Here is a 9,896-nt window from a genome sequence, read left to right as displayed (position 1 = left end):
CACAAAGCAAAGCCAGAGCTACCCGACAAGCCCACACACCTTCCAGGAGGTCACGAGGTGGCAGAAGGTGCCCGGGATGGCTTCCAGCAGGAAGGTTCTGGAACATCTGCCCATGCTTTAACCCCTCTCAGAGTCCCTCCAGCAATGGAGCGCCTTGCCAGGCATAGCTGCAGGCCCTCCCCTCTCCTGTGAGTCCCCTGCCCCCTACTCCAGCCCTGCAGTGAGTGTATCTCTGGGCTTTCAAGACTGGAATGGCGGCTGGTTGCAGTGGCTCACGCCTGTAATCCGAGCATTTTGGGAGGCTAGGGAGGGCGGATCATGAGGTCAGGAGTTCGAGACCAGCTTTGACCAACATGGTGAAACTCTGTCTCTACTAAAAATATGAAAATTAGCTAGGCGTGGTGGCATGTGTCTGTAATCCCAGCGACTTAGGAGGCTGAGGCAGGAGAATCGCTTGAACCCGGGAGGCGGAGGTTGCAGTGAGCCGAGATGGTGCCATTGCACTTCAGCCTGGGCAACAATGTGAGACTCTGTCTCAAAAAAAAAAAAAAAAACTGAATGACGGGACCCACTGGTCATGGCCCGTCATCGCCAGGGGAGAAGGTGACCTGCACCATTCGTGTCCTGAGGCCTGTGCAATTTCTGGGATGTCTTGCAAGTCCCTCCGTAGCCCCAGCCAAGCTGAGAGGCCACGGGACAGCTGCCTGTCCTTTCTGTGGTGCTGTGCTAAAGCTGCTCCTTCTTGGGACGAGGGAGGCAGGCATTGGCTCTGGAAGGCTCCAGAAAAGAGGAACAATTTCCAAGTTCCCATCAGCAGCCCCAAAACTACTTGGCAGGTAGCTCAGTCCCACCCCAGAGGCTAATCACATGAATGGTGTGACATAGTCCCAGCACATGGCGTTGCAATCAGTGGCCCGAGTTCAAGGCTCTGCTCGCCACCTAGCAGCTGTGTGGCCTTGAGCGAGTTGCTCAACTCCTCTGACTCCGTTCATTCACCTAAAAAGTTGTGGGTGACAATTGTATGACCTTCCTCCAGGGAGAGCTGGGAGCACTTATCAAGCTAAGTGCCAGAAAGAAGTCAGGCGTGAAAAGCTGACTTTTTTTTTTTTTTTTTTTTTTCTGGAGACAGTCTTTCTCCGTCACCCAGGCTGAAGTGCAGTGGCACGATCTCGGCTCACTGCAACCTCCACCTCCTGGGTTCAAGTGATTCTCCTGCTTCAGCCTCCTGAGTAACTGGATTACACGGGCCCATCACCATGCTTGCCTCGTTTTTGTATTTTCAGTAGAGACAGGGTTTCACCATGTTGGCCAGGCTGGTCTCAAAACTCCTGACCTCAGGTGTTCTACCCGCCTGAGCCTCCCAAAAAGCTGGGATTACAGGCATGAGCTGTAAACCCAGCTGAAAACCTGATTTTTGAAGGAAAAAGCTGGGGCTTAGATGGGCAAGGGGCCCGCTGACATGGGGCAACATGGGTGGAACATGGGTTCTGGCTGCTGCGGTCCGGAGGGCCCACCAGCAAGGCCATGGAAGGAAAGACAGTGCACCAGAGTGGAACCCTGTTTTGAAGGCAACAGGCAGCTGGAGGGTGACCTAGCAGGTCGGACGAAGTGCCTGCACAGGGGCACCAGTGAGACGAAAGCCCATTCACTCATTTATTCACTTATTCATTCATTCATTCATTCATCTGTTCATGCAAGATATTTATTGAGAGTCAGGGGCAGTGGCTCACCCCTGTAATCCCAACACTTAGAGAGGCCGAGGTGGGCGAATTGCTTGAGCTCAGGAGCTCGAGATTACAGTGAGCTATGATTGTGCCACTGCATTCCAGCCTGGGTGACAGAGCGAGACTCTGTCTCTAAAAAGCAAACAAAAAGCCGGGCGCAGTGGCTCAAGCCTGTAATCCCAGCACTTTGGGAGGCCGAGGCGGGTGGATCACGAGGTCGAGAGATCAAGACCATCCTGGTCAACATGGTGAAACCCCGTCTCTACTAAAAATACAAAAAATTAGCTGGGCATGGTGGTGAGTGCCTGTAATCCCAGCTACTCAGGAGGCTGAGGCAGGAGAATTGCCTGAACCCAGGAGACGGAGGTTGCAGTGAGCTGAGATCGCGCCATTGCACTCCAGCCTGGGTAACAAGAGCGAAACTCCGTCTCAAAAAAAAAAAAAGAAAGCAAACAAAAAAAGTATGTATGTCCTGACGGATGGATGCAGGACTGGGGATGTGTAATGGCTGGGCACTCTCAGGTGCTGGGGAAGCTCCTCCTGCCTGAACACCTTCTCCAGAAGCCAGAGCCAGACGTTAGATGATGTTAGAATGCTCTCCGCAGTGCTCAGGGAAGGTTAACCAGGGAAAGGGGAAAGGGTATGCCAGAGGTTGGGGAGGGGTTGGAGCAGCCTCACTGATGAGACATTTGAGCAGACGGGCCAGGAGGAGCAGGGTCGGCTTCGTGGACCAGTGTGGTCAGACAGGTCCCCAACGCAAGAGGCCCATGCCCAGGGCTTCCTGACTCCTTTCACTCCGCATGCTGTTGTTTTGGGATGTGCCCATCTTGCTATGTGGATCAGTTAGTATGTTCCTTTCCTCCACTGCTGAGCGAGAGTGGAGGTATACCACCTTCACCAGGCACATGGACGCTGGGGTATTTCCAGTTGGGGTTATAATGACTAAAGCTGTGATGGACATTCACATGTAGGTTGTTGTTTTTTTTTTTTTTTTTCTGGACGGGGTCTTACTCTGTCGCCCAGGCTGGAGTGGTGCAGGCTGGAGGTGTGATCACAGCTCGATGCAACCTCTGCCTCCCAGGCTCAGGTGATCCTCCTGCCTCAGCCTCTGAAGTAGCTGGGACTAGAGGCCTGCATCACAGTGACAGCTAATTTTTAAAAAGCTTTTTTTTTTTTTTTTTTTAAGTTCTGGGATACATTGGTTGGTTTGTTATACTGATATACATGTGCTACAGTAGCACTTTGGGAGGCTGAGGCGGGTGGATCACCTGAGGTCAGGAGTTCAAGACCAGCCTGGCCAACATGGTGAAAGTCTCTCTACTAAAAATACAAAAATTTTCCGGGCATGGTGGTACACACCTATAATCCCAGCACTTTAAGAGGCTGAGACAGGAGAATCACTTGAACCTGGGAGGTGGAGGTTGCAGTGAGCTGAGATTGCATCACTGCACTCCAGCCTGGGCAACAAGACAAAACTCCATCTCAAAATATATGTATATATATATTTTTAAATAATATATAATTTTATATGTTATGTATATTTTATAATTATATATATATATGCATATATAGTATAAGAAAATGCCAAACTGGGGCTGGGTGCAGTGGCTCACATCTGTAATCCCAGCACTTCGGGAGGCTGAGGTGGGCAGTTCACAAGGTCAGTAGAACAAGACCAGCCTGGCCAACATGGTGAAACCCTGTCTCTACTAAAAATATAAAAATGTAGCTGAGTGTGGTGATGGGCGCCTGCAATCCCAGATACTCGGGAGGCTGAGGCAGGAGAATCTCTTGAACCTGGAAGGCAAGATTGCAGTGAGCCAAGACTGTGCCACTGTACTACAGGCTGGCAACAGAGGAAAACTCTGTTTAAAAAAAAAAAAAGAAAGAAAGAAAAAGAAAATGCCAAATTGTTTTCCAAAGGGACTGAGCCATTTTGCAATTGCACCAGCAATGTGCAAGAATTCCAGGTGCTCCACATCCTCAGCAACAGGATACCAGCAGGCGTCTTCATTTTAGCCTTGATAGCAGGTCTGATGGTGACTAATGATGATCCTTTCATGTGCTGATATGTCATGCACATCTGTGCCGAAGTGTCTGTTCAAATGCTTTGCTCATTTTTTATTAGGTGGTTTGTCTTATTGAGTTATAAGTGTTTTTTATAGATTCTGGATACAGGTCCTTTATTAGGTTTCTGTTTTGCAACTTGCAGCTTTGGAACCAGAGCCCTAATAAAAACAAGGACATTAACCCCAACACAGTCATTGCTCCTCTGGCATTAGCACCTGAAGTCACAATGAGGCCTCCTTTGCAGCTGCAGCCCTGAGGCTTGTGCTTCCTCCATGGAAATGTAGATCTTTGAAGATATTTACCTCCAAAAGAGAGGTTTCATCAAAATTAAATATACAATTTAGAGGTAGCTTTCCTTTATTTATTTATTTTGAGATGGAGTCTCATTCTGTGTCCCAGGCTGGAGTGCAGTGGCATGATCTTGGCTCACTGCAACCTCCGCTCCCCAGGTTCAAGCAATTCTCCTGCCTCGGCCTCCTGAGTAGCTGGGATTACAGGCGTCCACCACAATGCCCGGTAATTTTCTTATTTTTAGTACAGACGGGGTTTCACCATCTTGGCCAATCTGGTCTTGAACTCCTGATCTCATGATCCATCCACCTTGGTCTCCTAAAGTCCTGGGATTACAGGCATGAGCCACCACACCCAGCCTCTTCTTTATTGAGGCAAGGTTTCACTCTCATTGCTCAGGCTAGAGTGCAGTGGCACCATCAAAACTCATTATAGCCTTAGCTCCCTGGGACCGGATGATCCTCCCACCTCAACCTCCCAAGTAGCTCGGATACAGGTGTGTACCACGCCTGGCTAAGGTTTGTATTTTTAGTAAAGATTGGGTTTCACCATGGTGCTCAGGCTGGTCTGGAACTCTTAACACAGGTGATCTGTCCATCTAAACCTCCCAAAGTGCTGGGATTATAGACATGAGACATTGCACCTGACCAAGGCAGTCTTCTTTATGAATGCAGAAACAAAATGTTTTAGCATAGGGGAACTTCTTTGTATCTTCCTCATCTGCACACTCAGCTTCCCCAGGTAGACTGAAGAAGAGGGGAGCCAAGTGGCTCTACACTACTCTACCCCGAAGAGAAGGCTTTTCTAGGATTTTCAGTTTGCCTTTTTTTTTTTTTTAATAGTGTGACTTGATCAGCATACCTTTTTTTGTTTATCTGGTTTTTTTTTTTTTTTTTTTTTTTTGAGACGGAGTTTCGCTCCTGTTACCCAGGCTGGAGTGCAATGGCACGATCTCGGCTCACCGCAACCTCCGCCTCCTGGGTTCAAGCAATTCTCCTGCTTCAGCCTAGCTGGGATTACAGGCACGTGCCACCACATCCAGCTAATTTTTTGTATTTTTAGTAGAGACGGGGTTTCACCATGTTGACCAGGATGGTCTTGATCTCTCGACCTCGTGATCCACCCGCCTCAGCCTCCCAAAGTGCTGGGATTACAGGCTTGAGCCACCGCGCCCGGCTCTATCTGTTTTTTTTTTTTTAAGAGACAGGGTCTTGCTCTATCACCAAGGCTGGAGTGCAGAGGTTGATGTGATTGTGGCTCACTGCAGCCTCAAACTCCTGGGCTCTTACCTCAGCCTCCCAAGTAGCTGGGATTACAGCTGCAGGTGCCCACCACATCTGGCTAATTTTTTTTTTTTTTTTTTTTGAGATGAAGTCTTACTCTGTCTCAGGCTGGAGTGCAGCGGCGCGATCTCGGCTCACTGCAATCTCCACCTCCCAGGTTCAAACAATTCTCCTGCCTCAGCCTCCTGAGTAGCTGGGACTACAGGCGTGTGCCACCACACCCAGCTAATTTTTGTATTTTTAGTCAAGAGGGGGTATCACCATGTTGACCAGGATGATCTCAATCTCTTGACCTCAGGTGATCCACCCGTCTCGGCCTCCCAAAGTACTGGGATTACAGGCATGAGCCACCACACCTGGCCCCCTAATTTTTGTGTTTTTAGTAGATAGAGGGTTTTGTCATGCTGACAAGGCTGGTCTCGAACTCCTGACCTCAGGTGATCTGCCCACCTTGGCCTCCCAAAGTGCTGGGATTATAGATGTGAGCCACAGCGCCCAGCCAACTTGCCTTTTTTAAAGGGCCTCGCTGAGATGCTTGCCCTTGATGGCTCCGTAGTTTAATATGCTAGGGAAAATTCTGTAGGAGCAGCTCAACTTCTGGGTTTTATGACATCATTCTGCTGTTTACAAATCACCTGTGAGCTAATTTGCATTAATAAAACACATGTTATAGCGAAACAATCTGTACACAATTTGGATCTGCCATGAACAATATTTACATGGGAATAATAATGGAATCCTTAATATTATTTTAACTAAAAATATGACATAACTGTTGTAAAAAAAAAAGAAAGAAAGAAAGAAAGAAAATATGTGTCAGGAGAAGGTAAGATTGCTAAATTCTCACTTGCCACAGAAAGGAACCACAGAGTATGGTGGCTCATGCCTGTAATCCCAGCACTTTGGGAGGCCAAGGAGGGCAGATCACCTGAGGTCAGGAGTTCAAGACCAGCCTGGCCACCATGGCAAAAACCTGTCTCTACTAAAAATATAAAAATTATCCAGGCATGGTGGCATATGCCTGTTATCCCAGCTACTCGGGAGGCTAAAATAGAATCGCTTGAACCCAGGACGCAGAGGTTGCAATGAGCCGAGATCAGGCCACTGCACTCCAGCCTAGACAACAGAGCAAGACTCTATCTCAAAAAAAAACAAAAAAAAATCTTTACACAGATGGCCATAGCAGCTTTGTTCATAATTGCCAAAACTTGGAAGCAACCAAGATGTCCTTCAGTATATCAATGGACAAATAAACTGTGGTATGTCCAAACAATTAAATATTTTTCAGTAGTAAATGAGCTTTCAAGCACAAAAAGACATGGCTGGGCACAGTGGCTCATGACCTGTAATCCCAACAATTTGGGAAGCTGAGGCAGAAGGATCACTTGAGTCCAGGAGTTTGAGACCAGCCTGGGTAACATAGTGAGACCCCCATCTCTAGAAAAAATAAACAAAATTAGCCAGTGTGATGGTGTGCACCTGTAGTCCCAGCTGCTTGGGAGGCTGAAATGGGAGGATTGCCTGAGCCTGGGAGGTTGAGGCTGCAGTGAGCCAAGATTGCACCATTGCCTGCCAGCCAGGTGACACAGTAAAGACCCTATTAAAACAAAACAAAACAAAACAAAACCACCCCAAATACAAAAAAAAAAAATTAAAATGCTACATACTGTATGATTTCATTACAGGACATTCTGTAAAAAGCAAAACTACGGAGACAGCATAAGGTCAGTGGTTGCCCGAAGTTGGGGAGGGAGGGATGAATACAGTGGAGCACAGGATTTTTAGGACAAACTATTCTCTATGATGCAAGAGTGGTGGATACAGGCGGTTATGCATTTGTCCAAACTTATAGGATGTATAACAGCAAGCGTAGCCCTAATATAAACTATGGACTTTGGAGATCACGATGCATCAATGCAGGTTCCTTGATTATAACAAATGTGCCACTGTCGGGCGAGATGTTGGCACTGAAGGAGGCTGTGCACAGGATGGAGGGACAGGGGCCTATGGGAGAGCTCCATGTCTTCCACTCAATTTTTCTGTGAACCTAAAACTTCCTTAAAAAATAAAGCCTATTATAATATTTTTAAAAAATCAAGCGGGGCAGAAGAACAGGGTCTGGAGGCAGGGAACCTAAGGCGATTTCACACCAACTTCCTAGAACTAAATTGAAAGGAAACCCCTAACTTTTCAAGCCTAAGTAACAAAAGGGCAAGAGGTACTCCCTTTGCAAACCCCCACCATTTTTTTTTTTTTTTTTGAAACAAGGTCTCACTGTCGCCCAAGGCAGGAGTACAGTGGCACAATCTTGGCTCACTGCTGCTTCTGCCTCCCAAGTTCAAGTGATTCTCCTGCCTCAGCCTCCTGAGTAGCTGGGACCACGGGCACACACCACCACCACACCCTGTTAATTTTTTTGTATTTTTGCTAGAGACGGGGTTTCGACATGTTGGCCAGGCTGGTCCTGAACTTCTAACCTCAAGTGATGTGCTCTCCTCAGTCTCCCAAAGTGCTGAGATTACAGGCGTGAGCCACTGCTGTGGCCTGAAACCCCACCTTTTCTGCATGGCAGATGGGACATTGGCTGTGTGCAACCAATCAGACTCATTGCTTACCAAGTCTTCATTAGCACAGGAGTATAACTTTGTTACTTCAGCCTCTGATTGGTCAGTTTCTGCAACCAATCAGATGTTTGCGCAGGAGTGTGACCTCTGTAACTTTACTTCAGCCTCTGATTGGTCTGCGGGCCACCACTTCATTTACATGAGGTAACCACCAAGTGGCCAATGGGAAACCTGTAGGGGTTATCTGGACGGGAGAACATTCTCTACCTGGCTCTTGAGCCACTCAGCTCGGGCTGCTCCACACTGTGGAGTGTACTTTCATTTTCAAGAAATCCCTGCTTCCATTATTTCGTTGCTTCATTCTTTCTTTGCTTTGGTGGGTGTATTGTCCAACTCTTTGTTCAAAATGCCGAGAACCTGCAGTCAAGACCCTCTACCGGTGACACTTTTTTTTTTTTTTTTTAAGACGGAGCCGCACACTGTCGCTTGGGCTGGAGTGCAATGGCACAATCATGGCTCACTGCAACCTGTCTCTTCAAGCGATTCTCCTGCCTCATTCTCCCGAGTAGCTGGGATTACAGGCACTCACCACCATGCCTGGCTAATTTTTTTTTTTTTTTTTTTTTTGTATTTTTTAGTAGAGATGGGGTTTCACTATGTTGGCCAGGCTGGTCTCAAACTCCTGACCTTATGATCCACCCGCCTCGGCCTCCCAAAGTGCTGGGATTACAGGTGTGAGCCACTGCACCTGGGCTAATGTTTGTATTTTTCGTAGGGACAGGGTTTCACCATGTTGGCCAGGCTGATCCCAGTCTCCTGGCCTCAAGAGATCCGCTGGTGTGTGCATGTGCATGTGTCTGTGTGTATGTGTGTGTGTAAGATCCACCGGTGTGTGCGTGTGTGTGTGTGTGTGTAAGATCCGCTGGTGTGTGTGTGTGTGTATGTGTGTAGGTTCCTCCTGTCCCCAGCTGGACCCATCTTTCAAAACCAGTATCCTCCAGCAAAGCCTCCTGCTGGGCTCACCTGTGCTCTTCAGGCCTCGCTCAGCTGAGCAGCCCTCTGGCTTAGCTGGGCAGGCTAAGGGGCCGGCCGGCAACTTTCTTTCAGCATCTCTGGGAGGTATGTACCGTGTCCTCCTACTTCACTTCAGAGGTGTTTCCTGAACTTTTCAGAATCATCTCAGGCACCCCAGCACAAATTACAGCAGTCAGCCGCCTTATCTCCAAAGGCTGCTGCCAGCTGCCTTCTCTGGTGTTGGCAAAAAGGACAGATCACCCTGTTCCCCTTTGTACTCCTGTGTGTGTGTGGGAGGCTGGTGTGGGCGACCCAGTGAGAGAAGATGCTGCTGTTAAACTGGTGGGGGTGTTTCAAGGTCAAGTTGGCAGCCTTCACACTCCAGGCAGGTCAGCAGATGAGCCCGCTGACCAGGAGATGGGGGCCCTCCCCAGCAGGCAGCAGCGCCTCACCCAGTGCAGGGAAACAGCAAATGCCTATGTGGTGCTTACCATGTGACACATGCATTGTTTCATGTAACTGACAAAAATCCTTGAGGAAGGCTGAGTGCAATGGCTCACACTTGTAATCCAAGCACTTTGGGAGGCTGAGGCAGGCAGATCACCTGAGGTCAGGAGTTCGAGACCAGCCTGGCCAACGTGGTAAAACCCCGTCAGCAAAACCTGATACTAAAAATATAAAATTAGTCGGGCATGGTGATGCGTGCTTGTAGTCCCAGCTACTTGGGAGGCTGAGGCAGGAGAATTGAACTCAGGAGGTGGAAGTGGCAGTAAGCTGAGATCTCACCACTGCCCTCCAGCCTGGGTGACAGAGCAAGACTCGGTCTCAAAAAAAAAAGAAAAAAAAAAAAAAAAAAAAAAGCCTGGGCGCGGTGGCTCACACTTGTAATCCCAGCACTTTGGGAGGCCAAGGCAGGCGGATCACGAGGTCAAGAGACTGAGACCATCCTG

This window comes from Saimiri boliviensis, chromosome 2 (genome assembly GCF_048565385.1).
Source record: "Saimiri boliviensis isolate mSaiBol1 chromosome 2, mSaiBol1.pri, whole genome shotgun sequence".
NCBI lineage: Eukaryota > Metazoa > Chordata > Mammalia > Primates > Cebidae > Saimiri > Saimiri boliviensis.
This window is presented reverse-complemented; position numbering follows the sequence as displayed.